Source organism: Triturus cristatus, chromosome 12, assembly GCF_964204655.1.
Source record: "Triturus cristatus chromosome 12, aTriCri1.1, whole genome shotgun sequence".
In the NCBI taxonomy this organism is placed as follows: domain Eukaryota; kingdom Metazoa; phylum Chordata; class Amphibia; order Caudata; family Salamandridae; genus Triturus; species Triturus cristatus.
In genome coordinates, this window is record NC_140595.1 from 862278159 (window position 1) to 862295762 (window position 17604).

At 50.1% G+C, this 17604-nt stretch overlaps 1 long non-coding RNA gene across 1 annotated transcript in view; it reads right to left on the reverse strand.

The window, feature by feature from the left end:
- The window catches only part of LOC146783129 (uncharacterized), a 69717-nt gene extending 54227 nt beyond the window's left edge, over positions 1-15490 (reverse strand). Inside the window, exon 1 of the long non-coding RNA XR_014972324.1 lies at positions 15048-15490. This is a non-coding gene — a long non-coding RNA (uncharacterized LOC146783129). The remainder of the gene's footprint in view (positions 1-15047) is intronic.
- Between the last annotated feature and the right edge of the window lie 2114 nt (positions 15491-17604).

Below are 17604 nucleotides of genomic sequence, written 5' to 3' on the forward strand. Positions count from 1 at the left end.
GGGACATTCTGTCATTGGGCTATACTTGGGCTACATCTGGGTGATATTTGGGCTACATTTGGGCTCTTTTGTCTCTGGTGGCCATCTTGGGAGATTTATTTGTTATGAAGTTTCCTAATTTCCTGCAGTCTCCTCAGTAGGAAATACTTTCAGTTTTTTACTTTGGTTCCATCAAGAAGGCATCCAGATGTGTCACACATTTGCTATAAATTCTGAATGTTAGCACTCTAGTTGCTCATTAGATCACTGTAGTAAAGCTACTGCTCACCAGGGAAGTCTGCTGCTGGTATTCAAAGTGCATGTTTCAGTCTGAATGTCAGAATTTTTTTATGAAATAGAAGAGGATTTGAGAAGTCAAAATGTGCCCTAATTTTTCTTTCTACAGCACTAATCATAATTTCTATGGCAAAATGAACCCCCTCATTTTGTTCCTTTGTAAATTAAATGTTTTAAGTGTTACCACTTTATTCCAATCAAGATGGCTTCAGGTGTGCCATACTTCTGTCATAAGTAAGACTGTTAGCGCTCTAGTTGTTCGTTAGAACACTCTGGGAAGCTGCAGTAGAACACAAAGGAATCAACTGACAGTCTCTGCCCTTGTTGGATGTACATGTTTTACTGAGAATGTCAGACTTCATTCTCACATGACTGAGAAAGATAATGTGAATTTACAGAAAATATGCTCTCAGGTTAGCTTATAGATCACCTTCCAAACCTCTGTGGGAAAAGCATGAGAAAATAGTTCTCTCTCAAACATGATTCATGATATCACAGCAGAAGGTTTTTTCACATGGTAAAATCACCTTTAGAACACACCACAATTCCTAAAATGAGTATGGTACCATCAACAAATGATTTATAATGTAACTAAAGTCTTAAAACCTTCTATTAACTGCAATGCTTTTTAATGAGGTGCTATCATGTATATTGGTCCCAAGATGGCTGCCAACACTTCTTGGATGAAGTGCTGACAGCCAATCAGATCTCACGATGAGATGTGTGGTTAGGCTCCGCCCAGATATGTATATCATTTTACTTTTGATTTTCTCAGGAACTACTGAACGGATTTACACCATATATGCAAAAGGCACATGCCTGACCTGAGGACTACCTCTTTGCCAAATTTCAAGTAATTCTGTTCAGCCGTTCAGGCTGTACCTTCGACTAAAGGTCCTATGGGAAAATGCATGGGGAAAACACGTTTTGGGACCCCCCTTTTTTCTCAGCCCCCGCTTGATGAATCCCCCCGAGACTTTCAGGGTAGGAGCTGAGCGGAGCGCCCCATTAGTCTTGAAAATTTCGCGAAGATTCGTCAACCGGCGCCAAAGTTATTCAAAATAGAATTTTGCGATTTCCTATAGAAACACGGTCCTAACTATAACTATCTACTGGCGACCGCCAGTAGATAATAGATATATACATATATACATATATACTGTTCTCTTATCTAAGCAAGTAAGCAACCCATACCTGTAAAACAAATAACAACACTCCATCCATTAAGGAGAAGCATGGAACCAATAGTTCTGTATCTTAGCTCAGCAATGGCGAGTATTGCGCTAAGAAAGGGATAGAGGTACAAAGGGAACATAAATTCTGTAGCCCAATCATACACGCAATAGTCGCTCGCTTTACTATGTGCCAAAGATCCATACACACCAGTACACAGACACGGTTCCACGTCACAGGGGAAGAGCAGAAGGCCGCCTCTTGAACCACCTGTTAGAAATGAACCAAATAAAAATCATCAAAATACTTCTTTTGATCCTGTAGTAATGTGCTTGTATTATTGCCAGTCATATACATATGCGCAACCACATCCTTCACCACAAAACCTATATACCTAAAACAACTAGTAGTACTCGTAGCTGGATGTAACATATCACACACCAATGATCTGTAAACACAAGTGCTTTGGCTGGAGAAAGGAACCAAGCTAGCACTGAAGGCTGAGTCACAGGTCTCGAGTAGTTTGTATGCCCCCAAAAGTCAATTAGCAAATTGTATCCACGCAAAGAGTGGTATCGGAGAGTTCCCGATCAAGGCGGTGCAAGTGCACCCTTACCCTACACAGATCTGGGCAGGAATCTGCAGCGCGGGGGGCGCCACTCGACAAGAGAATAACCAGCAGCTTTGTGATCGCCCAAGGCTGCATACAACTAAACACCAACAAAATGGAAGTACTCATCATGGGCCCAAACCCAGACACCTGGAACAACACCTGGTGGCCCCCCACCCTCGGAAGCCCGCCCACCCCCACGGACCACGCATGCAACCTGGGAATCATCCTGGACTCAGAGCTCAAAATGGACCGCCGGATCAACTCTGTCTCGTCCTCCTGCTTCCACACCCTCCGCCTCCTACGTAAGACCTTCAAATGGATCCCCCTCGAACACAGAAAGACCGTCACTCACGCCCTGGTCACCAGCAGGCTCGATTACGGCAACGCACTCTATGCCGGAATAAACAAAAACCTCACCTGCAAGCTACAGAACATCCAAAACGCCGCCACAAGACTGGTCCTCAACCTGCCGAGACACTGCCACATCTCCCAGCACCTGCGCACAGTCCACTGGCTCCCCATGGAAGCTAGAGTCACCTTCAAGATGCTAACCCACGCTCACAAGGCCCTACACGACACCGGACCAGCATACCTGAACAGCCGACTCAAATTCCACGCACCCCCAAAGGACCCTACGATCAGCCCAGCTCTCCTATGCCGTGGTGCCCCGCACCAGAAAGACAAGATCGGGAGGCCGCTCCTTCTCCTTCCGCGCGGCCAGAGCCTGGAACGACCTTCCGCTCCACCTCAGACAGATAACATCACTCCCCATCTTCGCAAGAAACCTCAAAACCTGGCTCTTCGACACTCCCTCCTTGATTGACTGGAACCTGCAAACCGCCCCCACACCCCCAGGGCCTTGAGACCCTTACGGGTGAGTAGTTGTGCTTAACAAACACCTGATTTGATTTGAGGCTTCCTTTAACCGGTCTTCCTCATCCCGTTTGCTTCCCGCGTGATTTCGGCAATCGCAGTCACTTCCGCTATGCCCCGTGGGAAACGTAGTTCCTAAGTCCCGAAACAGGACCCGGACCGCGCTGCTCTGTAGTCCTGCCGCCGGGCCCTCCACAGAATCAGAGACCACGCCTTGGGACCACCACCGTGATAACCAAGACCCACCGTAGCGGGCGTGCAGAGGCGAAGCCCCATAGCCCACAGGTATATCCTCTGACTGGCCGTGAATTGTATGGGGGCTGATGGAATGTGTAACAGAACCTATGGTGGGATAATCCTCACCTCTGTGTCCTTAATAGATCTGAAAATTTGAGATGCGCCAGCAAGAATTTTTTTAATTCTATGTTAGGAAATGGAGGCTTCGGATCATGCAAGTTTAAAGTTTAGTCACCACATTAGATGCAACATCAATAATAGGATTGTGATAAAAGACTTTGAATGTTGAATCCGCAGATCAATCCCCCGTGGCCATTATGTCCTCCAGTCGGGAACCAGTGAGCAATGCTTTTGAGACCATAGCCCCCCCTCACAGAATGAGCTCCAAATATGGAGACATCAATGACAGCCTCGGCCAATAACCATCTAAACCAACAGGCCAAGGTCGCTGAAGAACCCGTCCAGAAAGGTTTTTGCAAGGAAATCACAATTGGCCTGCCACATCATTACGTAGTCCTCACGTACAATCTTCATAACATTTTAAACATTTAACAATGCACAGTTTTTGATGATGTGGAAAGGCAGGACGATTCACACATGTAGAATTTGTCTTGGTATATCTAGAAATTGTAAAAGAGACCTCCGCAGGGGTATGTACTCTACCTGCCAAGTCCAAGGCTCTGGCATTCGATACCCTTCTGCAGGAAACAAGGCACAACAACAAAGTGATCTTTGCCAACAATTGCTTACATGTACGGCCTTCATTTGCTGGCCAATTTTCAAAAACTGGAGCACAATATTCACATCCCGTACTGTGGAATATTTGGGTTGCAGAGGCCGAAGTAGCCTGATACCTCTCAAAAGTTTGCAAACAAGAGGGTGTTCCCCAACGGGTTTACCATCCAGCTGAGGCTGGCCCACCGATATCGCTGAACAGAAATTGTTAACTGTCCTGTATGCCAAACTCTGACTTGCCTCTTCTGACAGGAAATTAACAATCATATGGATACCAGATCCCACGGGATCCACCTACCGTACCGTTCACTACACCATCAAACCCATCTACGCCAAGCTGATTCATAGCGCTTGTGCATAGCAGGAGTCCATGATTGAGACAAGAAGAACATTGCGACCTGCAAAACTCCCAGCACTTGACACTGTCGCCAGAAAGTCTCCAGGCCATGAGTAACTACTGCCCTTGCGTCACAGGTGGGTGAGAGCATACCAACGGATCCAGAAGAAGATCTTGGCATGATAACAGATGCACAAGAGGAGCACACAACAGGATAAGTGTCATTGGAAACCATAATTGCGCCTTCCAATATGGTGTGATTAGCACAATCTCTGCCCTTTGCCGACGAACCTGCGCCAACACTCGTGGCATCACGAGGAACAGGGGAAATGGATAAAGTTGGTCTATCAACCAAGACTGAAGGAAGGCATCCGAACGGAGAGTTTGAGGATCTGGTCTCCAACTGTAAAAGAGGGGCAATTGAGTGTTCACTCGAGACCCAAATAGGTAAATTCTGCATGGTCCCCATTTCAATACCAGTAGTAAAAAACACCCTGCAATGCAGTTTCCAGTTGCTGGAATCCCAGAGAAAACAAGAGTTTCAAGTCTGCCACTACATTGGGGCTTCCCAGAATATACTTTGCCGTTACTGAAATGTGATGTTGAAGGCAATAATGCCAGAAATCCTTGGCTATCTCCGCCAAGAGTCAAGACTTCGTGTCCCCCAAACGATTGATGTCACTCACCGCGGACACATTGTCCATCCTCAACAGGATGCAACAACTTGTCTCCTGAGGTGACAATGTCCGAATAGCGAAAGAACTTGCCAGGAGTTCCAGACAATTGATGTGGAATTGAAGTTCCTCCAGGGACCATCTGCCCCCGTCTCCAGCGAGCCCCCCAGCTCCATTGGCTGGCATCAAACTCTATCACTACTTCCGGGATCAACGCAAAAATGGCCTTGCCATTCCATGCATCCATGTGATCCAGCCACCAGGACACTCAGGAGAGCACGATCTGTTCTGAATAGGTGAGACCCCTGCAGAGATGTAAACTTTTCAACCGCTGCAGGGTCCGATAATGGAGTAGGCCCGGGAATATCACTTGAATAGAGGCAGCTTAGAGGCCCACTAGGCGAGCCAGAATCCTCGAGGATGTAGTCGGAGAGGCAAGTGCTTTCCTCAACTCTTTCTTGATCTAAATGCATTTCCTCCAGGGAAGCAACAGTTGCTTCAACAGTGAGTCCACCTGGAACCCTAGAAATGTCATAGTCTGAGATGGTACTATGATCGACTTGTCCGAGTTGATGACAAATCCCAGATACTGCAGTATTTGAGTTGTTCAAGATAGAATAGATGTAGTAGAACCAAGTCTTTGCTCTAGGCCATGAGCAGATACTGAACCACCGGTCTGAGTAACTTGGAGAAGCACCAAGGAGAGGCCGAAGGGCATAGCTAGAAATTTGAACCACTGGAGACGCCACTGAAATTGTAAAAAGGTCTGAGGGGGAGGGAAGATAGGGATTGTCAAATACGCGTCCTTGAGATCGAGACACACTATCCAATCACCCTCCAGTAACAGATCCCTCAACAAGTGTATGCCCTTCATCTTGAAGTAGTGATACACAATCCATGAATTGAATTCTTTCATATTTAAAACCAAAAGAACCCTTGATTCTTCTTTAGAGCTAAAAAGATGGTGCTGGTAAAGCCGTGAGGATGCAGGTGTGTCTTCACTATTACCCCTTTGTGCAACAGCGACGCAACCTCTTTGTCCATGAAACTGCTCTTTGTTAAGGAAGATTGGAGAGGGAACGGTCTTTGACACTTGTACGTGGAGGAATAGAACTCTAGTTTGAAATCCTGAAGTGTCTGGAGCAGTGGAAGTGGGTCCCTTAGGGCGCTGGGGCATTGCCCTACTGTCAGATCCCCACAATTCTTACCTCGTGTTTGTGGAGGGATCCCACAGGGACGACATGGGCAAGCCCCGCCTGTGCCCTTCTGCTATTGGAAGGACTAAATATACTAGCCAGGGCAAGGAGGGGACCGGGGGAGGTTGCCAGGAAGGGTGGTGAGAGCGGGATAGTGGATGGCATGATGGGGCACCCTTCGTGGCTCCTGAGGTTGTGTGGAAGTCCACGCTACCTAAAGGCAAGAGAGGAGACAGGGTTAACTAAAGCGCTGGGGTTTAGCGGGAACATACACATCCAATGAACACCGGGGATAGATACAGAGATTTGGGAAGCAGTAATCCCTACTTGGTTACCTGCTAGTAAGGTATTCTTGTGTTGTGGAAACGCTGGAGAGGACGTCCGCGATGTCCGTGCCGTCGTGCGGATCACCAAAGGAAAGACAAATATATAAAGCGCTCCTGCGCTGCATGAAGGAAACCAGTAATGGCGACTTTGTGCCGTCGCACGAGTCGTCGAAGCAAGGGTAACGCGCTACAGCGCTATGAGGAGGAAACAAAGTAACGGCGACTTCGTGCCGTCGCACTAGTCGTCAAAGTAATGATAAGGCGCTCTAGCGCTATGAGAAGGTAACAAAGTAATGGCGGCTCCGTGCCGTCGCACGAACTGCCCAAGCAAAGTTAAAGCGCTCCTGCGCTGCGGGGAATGAGCAAGGTGACGGCAGCTCCGTGCATTCGCACGAACTGCCCAGGCAATGTTAAAGTGCTCCTGCGCTGCGGGGAATGAGCAAGGTGATGGCAGCTCCGTGCATTCGCACGAACTGCCCAGGCAATGTTAAAGCGCTCCTGCGCTGCGGGGAATGAGCAATGTGATGGCGGCTCCGTGCATTCGCACGAGTCGTCGGAAGGAATCTTTAGGCGCCCTTGCGCGGTCCGGACCGACTGTCCGGTTGCTGGTAGAGCCTTCGCCACGCTCCTGCGTGCCGGCGAAGCTCTGTTGCGGAATCCGAAGCGCCGAGACCGATGTTCTCTGCCGTGATAAGCCAATACAGCCGGAAGTGACGGCCGGCCGGCCGGCGGCGTCACCTACGCGCCGTCGAAAGACTAGACTGTAACCTGCCAGGGGTAACAATGGGAGGAGTCTCGTTGCGAGGGATGACTGCCCTGCTTCCAGGCTGCTGGCGAGAGGCGCTAGGGAACATGACAGCACCCACCCCTAAAGCAGACCAACCCGTCGGTCAAAGAGGGGTAACAGGACGAGGTTTCTGAGGGTGTCGGGCATGAAAGGCTCTGACTAATGAAGGAGCATTGCGGACGTGAGAAAGGGGTTCCCAGGATCGTTCTTCCGGGCCGTACCCTTTCCAATCCGCTAGGTAAAAGAGTTTCCCCCTAGTTCTACGGGAATCAAGAATGGCCCGAACCTCGTATTCCACGTGGTCATCCACGGGAACAGGAGGAGGGGGCTACGCCTTCGGGCTGTCAGGATGAGCAGGACGCAGGAGGGAAACGTGAAAGACGGGGTGGATTTTCAAGTGAGAAGGTAGGGAGAGTCTCATGGACACAGGGTTGATGACACGGGATATGGGATAGGGACCTAGGTATCGGGGCAACAGTTTCTTGGGCCCATGTGTGTTGAGGTTCTTGATGGATAACCACACCTTGTCACCCACTACATAGGCTGGTTCGGTTTGTCGGTGTTTATCTGTGTTGTTTTTGTAGTATTCTTTGGCCTTTGCGAGTTCAAAACGTGCTTGTTGCCAAATGGCGCGGAGGGAAGCGTGGTGTTCCTGTATTGTAGGTACTCCACATGTCTGGGCCTCTTCCCAGGGAGTTGTTCTGGGATGGTGTCCCTGGAGGCAATAGAACGGTGAAACTCCTGTTGCCGCATGTTTACTGTTATTGTAGGCGTACTCCACTATCCACAATACCTTGGACCATTCATCTTCCATGGAAAGCAGCAGGCAACGGAGGTATTGTTCCATAGTGCGATTCGTTCGCTCGGACTGTCCGTCTGTTTGGGGATGGTAGGAGGACGATAAACGGGCTTCCATTTGTAAAAGCGAGTAGACTTCCATCCAGAATCTGGACACGAATTGAGTACCTCTGTCTGTTATCAGAACCGATGGAATACCATGTAGCCTTACTACGTTATGCATGAACAGGACTGCTAATTCTGCTGCTGATGGCAGATGTGTTAATGGTATGAAATGCGCCATTTTCGTCAGGTGGTCGACAATAGTGAGGATGGTAGTGTGTCCTGTGGAGGTCTTAGGGAGGTCTACCACGAAGTCCATCGAGACAGTGTGCCATGGGCCAGGGGGAACTGGAATGGGGTGTAATAACCCTACTGTGGGTTCTGAGAGCGTTTTTCCTTGAGTACAGATGGCACAGTGGGCGATGTAGGCTTGTGTGTCACGATTAAGGGTTGGCCACCAGAATTGTCTCTGCAGTAGTTCCCTGGTTTTCTGGTATCCTGGATGATCTGCTAGGGGGTGGTCGTGGAACATGACCAGTGCTTGTTGCTGATGAGAGGGCAATGGTAAATAATATCGCCCGTCCTTGAACAGGAATCCGTTGTTTTCCGTGAGACCTTGGATGTCTCCGGCCCATTCGTCCCTGGTTTTTTGTTGTAACTCTTGGTGGAGTTGTGTCAAGAAATCGGAGGACGTCACTACTCCCTGGAAGCATCGGATGGGAATAATGGGTTATGGTTCTGTGGGAGGCGTCTGGTCTTCATTTTCCTCTAATCGTGACAAGGCGTCGGCTTTGGCGTTCTCCCTTCCGGGTCTAAATGTGATCTGGAAATCGAATTCGTTAAAAAAGAGTGTCCAGCGTAGTTGTCTTGCCATCAATGCTCTGGCTGAACGAAGGAACTTTAGATTCCTGTGATCGGTGAAGATGGTCACCGTATGTTTAGCGTCCTTGAGGTAGTGTCGCCATTCCTCAAATGCTGCTTTGATGGCCAGGAGTTCCTTATCTCCAATGGAGTAGTTGCATTCAGCGGGTTGCAACTTCCTGGAGTAATATGCTACTGGGTGAAGCATATTGGTCTTGTTGTCTGTCTGAGACAATACTCCCCCTAGGGCGTTCTGCGAGGCATCGGCCTCCACGACGAAGGGGCGTGTAGGGTCAGGATGTTTCAGGATTGGCGCCGAGGTGAATCTGGTCTTCAGTTCTTGGAATGCATGTTCTGCTTTGGCGTTCCATGCGAACTGTACCCCTTTGCGCAGGAGACAGGTAATGGGGGTGACAATCCGGGAAAAACCATCGATGATGCGGCGATAATAATTCGCGAACCCTAGGAACCTCTGGACTTGTTTCACGGAGTTCGGGGATGGCCACGTCAAAATGGCGTCGACTTTTCTGGAATCCATTTGAACACCTCTTGGTGTCAGAATGTGTCCCAAGAATTCCACCGTTGTGGTGTGGAACACGCTCTTCTCCAGTTTCACGTACAGCCCGTGTTGTTGCAATTGTTGGAGAATGGCTCGTACATGTTGGAGATGTTCTTCCATGTTCGCGGAGTAGATTAGTATATCATCGATATACACGATGCAGAAACGGTCGATGAAGTCCCGTAGCACCTCATCGATGAAGTACTGAAATGCAGCTGGGGCATTGCAGAGTCCGAAGGGCATGACGCGATACTCGAATAACCCGTACCGCGTCCGGAAGGCGGTTTTCCATTCATCACCCTCCCGGACTCTGACTAGATGGTAGGCCCCTCGCAAATCCAGCTTGGTATATATGGCCGTGTCTTTCACTTGGTCCAGTAAGTCAGGAATTAAGGGTAGAGGATACCTGTTCTTAATGGTTATGGCGTTCATCGCCCTAAAGTCAATGCATGTGCGTAGATCACCCTCCTTCTTTGCCACGAAGAAGAGAGGGGAGGAGACCGGAGATTTAGAGTGCCGGATGAACCCATTCTGAAGGTATTGTGTGAGGTAGGTGCGGAGATGGTCGTTTTCTTTTTCCGTGAGAGAGTAAACCCTACTACAAGGGAGCGTGGATCCCGGGATCAGGTCAATTCTACAGTCAAAGTGACGATGTGGAGGCAGGGTATTGGCTCCTTGTTCGTCGAAAACCCGGGCCAGGTCCTGGTATTCGTGGGGTATAGTTTCCTGTGTGACCAAGCCCATGCCGTCTCTGGGCAGGGTACAGGCTTGGACCTCTCTAGTCACGGTTTTCCTCTCTGAGGGGTAGCAGGATTGGGCGCAAAAACTAGAGTCCAATATCGTTTTGCCAGTAGCCCAATTAATCAGGGGGTTATGCTGTACCAGCCAGGGGAGGCCTAATATCAGCCTGAACTGAGGAGCATCGATGATGTCGAAGGCGATGGTCTCGGTATGCTGATTTTCCATCACCATCCGCAGGTCTTCTGTTTGGTATCGGATCAGTCCTGAGGTTAAGTCCGTACCGTCTACTGCCTTTACTATTTCAGGTTTCTTTTTGGCTCTTTTCAGTATGCCCAGACCCGTCATGTAACGGGCATCGATGAAGTTCCCGGTTGCTCCAGAGTCGATTAAGGCTATGACACGCCAGGAGGATCCTGTAGACGACTGTAAGAGCACCGGCACGCCCATGTGGTGGTGGTTGGCGCAGGTGTTCGAGGTCTGCTTCTTCTCGGTTTGTAGTCCCAATAGACAGACCCCATTATCTACTGGGAGGTCCCGTTTCCCGTTCTTTCTTCTCTGGTGATTGATAGAGCAGAAGGGGTCCTCTCCTTGGGCTGGCGTGGCTTGGCCGGGCAATCCCGCACAAAATGACCGTTCTTGCCACAATACAGGCATAGGTTCTGTTTCCGTCTCTTTACTTTTTCTTCTTTAGTCAAGGGAGCACGAACACCTCCGATCTGCATGGGCTCGGGCGTTTCACAGGATTTTGCGGTGTCCCTGTATACCGGGAGTCTGGTCTCACCTCCTTTGGATCTTTCGGTTCTTCGCTCTTGTAGACGATAGTTTTGTTTCACTACCATATCAATAAACAGACCTATGTCCTCTGGTGGTTCTGTCATCTGAGAGATGAGGTCCTTTAGCTCCTCCCGGAGGCCCCTATAGAACACCGATACTTGTTTTGCTTCTGGCCAGTGAGCCTCTACTACCAATCGATTGAAGGTGGTAATGTAGTGCAACAAGTCAGTGTTGCCCGGTTTTAAATTAAGCAGTTCATTGTCCGCGGCTTGCACGAACGTATGGCGGGCGAACATACGTCTCATGGTCTCCTTAAACACTGGAAAGTTGTAGAGCAGAGGCTCGTCGTTCTCTACCAAGGGAATGGACCACTGAGCGGCGTCACCTCCTAAATAGGAGAGAACAAAGGCGACCTTTGAGGCATCATCCGGAAATGCAGTCGCTCTGGCCATGAAGTGTAGGTGGCACTGGTTGAGGAATATGCTGTACTTCGTACTACCGCCGTAAAACCGTTCTGGTGCGGCCAACTGTGCCATGGGTTGGGCTAGAACTTGCACAGGGGGAGGAGTAGTCTAGAGAGTAGATGCCGGACCCCACGGGTTAAACAAGGGAGGTCTCAATGTTCCTGCTGGTCGGGGTTGTTGTACCGGGGGCGCGCCCCACGTTCCTGCGTGACCTGCTCCCATCTGTCCTTGTAAGGCAGTGACATCGTTTCTCAGGCTCCGATTCTCAGCTTGGATGTTGGTTAACATCGCTGCTATGTCCTGTAAAGTAACTTCGGGGCTCTCCATGTTGTCCGGGTAGGAAGATAAGCTTGGGCTTCGGATTCTCTCAGATCCCCACAATTCTTACCTCGTGTTTGTGAAGGGATCCCACAGGGTCGACATGGGCAACCCCCGTCTGTGCCCTTCTGCTACTGGAAGGACTAAATATACTAGCCAGGGCAAGGAGGGGACCGGGGGAGGTTGCCAGGAAGGGTGGTGAGAGCGGGATAGTGGATGGCGTGATGGGGCACCCTTCGTGGCTCCTGAGGTTGTGTGGAAGTCCACGCTACCTAAAGGCAAGAGAGGAGACAGGGTTAACTAAAGCGCTGGGGTTTAGCGGGAACATACACATCCAATGATCACCGGGGATAGATACAGAGATTTGGAAAGCAGGAATCCCTACTTGGTTACCTGCTAGTAAGGTATTCTTGTGTTGTGGAAGCGATGTCCGTGCCGTCGTGCGGATCACCAAAGGAAAGACAAATATATAAAGCGCTCCTGCGCTGCGTGAAGGAAACCAGTAATGGCGACTTCGTGCCGTCGCACGAGTCGTCGAAGCAAGGGTAACGCGCTACAGCGCTATGAGGAGGAAACAAAGTAACGGCGACTTCGTGCCGCCGCACGAGTCGTCAAAGTAATGATAAGGCGCTCTAGCGCTATGAGAAGGTAACAAAGTAATGGCGGCTCCGTGCCATCGCACGAACTGCCCAAGCAAAGTTAAAGCGCTCCTGCGCTGCGGGGAATGAGCAAGGTGATGGCAGCTCCGTGCATTCGCACGAACTGCCCAGGCAATGTTAAAGCGCTCCTGCGCTGCGGGGAATGAGCAAGGTGATGGCAGCTCCGTGCATTCGCACGAACTGCCCAGGCAATGTTAAAGCTCTCCTGCGCTGCGGGGAATGAGCAAGGTGATGGCAGCACGAGTCGTCGGAAGGAATCTTTAGGCGCCCTTGCGTGGTCCGGACCGACTGTCCGGTTGCTGGTAGAGCCTTCGCCACACTCCTGCGTGCCGGCGAAGCTCTGTTGCGGAATCCGAAGCGCCGAGACCGATGTTCTCTGCCGTGATAAGCCAATATAGCCGGTAGTGACGGCCGGCCGGCGGCGTCAGCTACGCGCCGTCGAAAGACTAGACTGTAACCTGCCAGGGGTAACAATGGGAGGAGTCTCGTTGCGAGGGATGACTGCCCTGCTTCCAGGCTGCTGGCGAGAGGCGCTAGGGAACATGACACCTACAAGCCGCCCACGCCCGCAAAGCTGCAAAGTAACCAAACAGTAATTAACTGACAATGCATGTCAGACAGTCAGCATGACGCCGGAGGCTGGACCGCCCACCCCCTTCAGAGTCTGAAGGGGGTGGGGGGTCTGGCGTCATGCTGACTGACATGCATTGTCAGGCAGCCAGAGAGTGGCGCAGAGTGCACAGCAGGCAGCAGCACAAGTGCGCATGCTGGGTGAAGGTCGGAGAATTTTTCCGACCAGCCCAGTCATGCGCACTAGTGTACTGTCTGGCTGGAGGCTGCGCATTAGGAGACAGAGGGTTTCTCAATGCTGCAACCCTTGGTCTCCTAATGGGCGGCAGGGCGGCGAGTAACCCTGCTAAGCCAATCCTGGCTTAGAAGGGTTGCCATTCCAGTGACGCCGTGTGGCTGTTCCTGAAGACGTTGGGTGCCAACGCAGGACCCCAGGGCCGGCCCAGGAGCAGAGACGGTCAGGTAAGTCTTCTTAATTTTATTCTCCTGAGTGAGTCCCCCATCCCCCAACCCCGTGCGACCCCCCGTGAGTATTGCGAGCCACGACTGTTTCGGAAGTTTCCCCCAGTTCCCTTGCCGCAATTTATTTTTAGGTCTCGCTGTCGCCAGTGAGATCTATTGTTGCTGACTTGCCTCGGAAGTGGGACAGGAGATGGGCACGTGCAGGGCTTTTGGCGATTGTAGTCTGTGGACGCCCTTGTGGAGACGCGCTTGCAATGATGTGTACAGCCACGCGGCGTGCACATCTCCTGTCCCCCTTCCGTCCTCAGCAGCCTCATACACTTTCACTTTCCATTCTCCCCGTTGGGGAGATGTTGGCCAAGGAAGCTCCGGGAATGGCACCCCGCATTTATTGGGCACTGCGCTCTCGACGCCGAATCTAATCCCGCTGCTGTGGCAGGCGTTCCTGTGGGCACCTGGAGGGGGCACGGTCTGCAATCGCACTGCGGTGGCATGGACATGGCTGCTGAGAACACCCGACAGATGTCAATAAAAAGAGGTGCACATGCAGGTCTACGTAAATGTAGGAGTATTCTATGCATTTTAGTCACTTTGCGCATATCCGCCTTCGACTGACAGGTGGCCCCAGAGGCCAGTGAGGCCCTGACCTAACTGTGCCATACATTAATTAGGACTTGTTTGAGGGTCATTTGGACAATTGCAGTTTCCTCCACCTTCGCGGCATCCACGCTGCAAATATCCGGTCTTCAAATTTCAGAAAAGCTGCTAGTCTGTCAGCAGACAGTGGCGGCGGTGGGTTGCAGGTAGCCAAACTCTGAGGAGATGGTGTGACGTAATGGCCAGAGCTGCCGGCTTTAGAGCTGGGGAACTAGGTTCGAGTCTCGGCGTCGGCTCAACATCCTGTGATTCTGGGCAAATCACTGAATGTCCTCGTGCCTACCAAAAATGAATGTGTCCTTCTGTAATCTAACTGCTGCTCATGTAAAGCGCTCGGGTCGAGCTCGCGTTCATTATATTATAAACACAACAAAAACAAAACAATTCTGTCATGCAGGTTGGTTCGATACTCAGAGCTGGAGTGTGTGTGCACTGCTGTGCTTGGAGCCTTCCAGTACAATCTGTACACGGGGTCGGCCCCTGGGTCCGTATCAGCCAGCCAACCGAGCTGCCATCATTCTAATCGTATTTATTTGTGTGTCTCGAGGTCAGTGTGGGCAGAGTCGCCTAAAGCCGCTCTGTGTTGAACACCCCCAGTCTACTGACCACAATGGCCTCTGGAAAGAACATGGGCGCCCTTTGCAAGGCAGCTTAGTAAATAAAGACCCCCTCCATAACAAGCTCCCCAGAGCGGATCCGGTTTCTTCCTGGTTGCATTGGGCCAGCTCTGATGTAGATTCCACTCAGCAGAAGGATCCTTCCTCGCGTCTATGAAGTTACAGACAACAGAACCCCACTTAATCTTCCCTCGCCAACCAAAAGTGTATGTGTCCTTGTGTAATGAAAACGGTGCCCATGTAAAGTGCTCCAATACCTGCGGGTCCAGTTCGCAATAAATAAAACTACAAGGCTCACCTCATGCGGCCCGTACACCACGGCCAGCGCCTTGGTGTTGCCCTGCTCGATGTAGGCGGATCCGTCTGCCTGCGCGAAGACCCCCATGCGAGCCTGGATCTTGCACAACTCGCCCGGCTTCCGCCCGTCCACCCGGTAGCCCTCTCCATTCCCGCCATGTCAGCGGCCGGCGAGAATGCACGGACAGACTACAAACCGTGCAGTAGCTTGGCCAAAGAGAGACCAAAATACTACCTCTCCCGGCATGCCGCTTAGCATGACGCCACTTCCGTCTGAGCCGGGCTCTGCGGGCCGTGACCCTTCTTTCTTCCCACTCCTGGAAGGCTCAACACATGTCTCGGATAGGCCTGGTTGTCTAGTTCTGCCATGTGATTTTAGTAGCTGTACTGTAGGTAATTATCTCAGAGTGCTGGTTTCTGAGCTTGTCTGCATGGAGGCTCTGAGCTCCGCCATGAGAAGGATTGTCTAGTAAAACATGGCGCCGCTGAAGGCCACGCAAGTCCTACAAGTAGCCACAGGGAAGGAGAGGGTTGTTCGTAAAATGGAGACAGTTTGTTGCAAGTACAGATTGCACTGGAATCTAGCAGCTTTGCTCTGAACACCCCCGACAATCATTTTTTTAGGAATGATTTTAGCATTTAACAAGAATTGCCTTGAAAGTGTTGCACGTCACTCAAAGCCCTTTTCGAAGCGGCCTGGGGAGGATAGCAGCTTCCCTTGTCATTGTTAGAACCATGTTGATTTATGGGGTTAACAGGTGGCTTCATGTCATCTGGTGCACAATATTACAGTCCTGGCTTTCCACTTTAACGGCCAGTTACATTATGGGAGTTGTAGTCTTTCTTCTATGGCAGCGCAGGTCACGTTCAGTTAGGGTACTAGGTTTAGACAACAAACAATGTTTCTATCAGATCCTAAAGGACATTAGCAGGAGCACTTACTTGTCTCTTTAGACACTGGTGTGAGAAACACCCAAAATGGAAAACTATTATCTGTATACTTTCAGAAACACCCCAAAAGTCTTGAAACTTGTGCACATGACCAGCAAACACACATCACAACAAGCATTTGCAATGTAATAGGTCTCGCATTTGCGAGATTTTAAGCTACTAGCATTGCAAATAACAATGCCTTTTATTTGTTTTAAAAACCAAAACAAAAATAAAAGACATTGTAATTTAGAATGCGAATAGCTCAAACTCGCGTAAATGCGAGACCTATTGCATTGCAAATGCTTGTTTACAATTCCAGTGCCGCTTTCGGATGCGCCTGTTCTTCCGGAACCTGTAATTGCAAGTGATTATAATGACTGATTCTACTGATTATCAATCAATCAATCAATCAAGGAATTTGTAAAGCGCACTACTTACCCGTGAGGGTCTCAAGGCGCTGAAGGGAGGGGGGAACCGCTCGATTATAAGCGATTTGTTTTTGAAATGGTATCTTCTATGGTTTTTAGACTTTGCCTTTTAGTTGGTTCTTGCATGGCGGTGAGATCAGCAGAGGAAGTTGTGTGAAATCAGCTGGGAGAGCCGCGGTGATGCTCAGGAGACTGTCCGGCGGGCGGTGCCTGGCAGCTGGCTCACTGTGCTTCCAGCGATGGGTGGGGCACGCTATGTTAATGATGCTTTCATTTTAGTAGCCTGCTTCTTCACAGCATTGGCTACTTAAAGTTATCGGTTGCTGTGTGCTCCTCAAGCCGATCGGGTTTGTGCAGGTCGTCGTCAACTAATCAAATGCACTACATTCGCTGTAGGAATCTGTGTAATATGATGTTTATAATGCCTTGCGCAGTGCAGTGAAGGATGCCTATTATGAAATTTCCCTCATACAACTATAAAAAAACAAGCATTGGCATAGCCAATAGGTCTCGCTTTTGGGACCTTATAAGTGTTTAGCCATGCAACAGTTGATGTTGTTGCACCAGGGATATTGTGCTGCATACCTAAATACTTATAAGGTCCCAAAAGCGAGATCTATTGGCTATGCCAATGCTTTTTTTAGGTCTCGCCTGACCCAGGGCTCAAAAAAGTGCTACCAGGACAGCCTAGGGCTAAAGTGCATGTGCGCAGGCGTGCGCGCCACTTTTACCGCAATTACTTTCACTTTAGCTACCGCACGTCCGCTTTGATGTTTGATCGCGATCACTTTCACTTTTGCGTTTGATCGCGATCGCGATCACTTTCACTTTTGCGGCCGCTTGGTATAGCCAATAGGTCTCGCTTTTGGGACCTTATAAGTCTTTAGTTATGCAACTGTTGCATGGCTAAACACTTATAAGGTCCCAAAGGCGAGACCTATTGGTTATGCCAATGCTTGTTAGATAAGGTGAGGCGGGCGCCATCTTTGTCTGGTGTCCAATGCTTGCACACCAGCTGGCCCAGAACCCCCTCTGTCATTTGTGATGCTTTCTAGACAACGCTTTTATCTAACTTTTTGTAGGTTAAACACTGCACTTTATTATTGCTTTCCCCATGCAGGGACCGTTTCTTAGAACACTGCCCCCTGTCCTTGTGATGGCGTCTCTAGGCAAAGCACATATCACCTCTCTGCACTA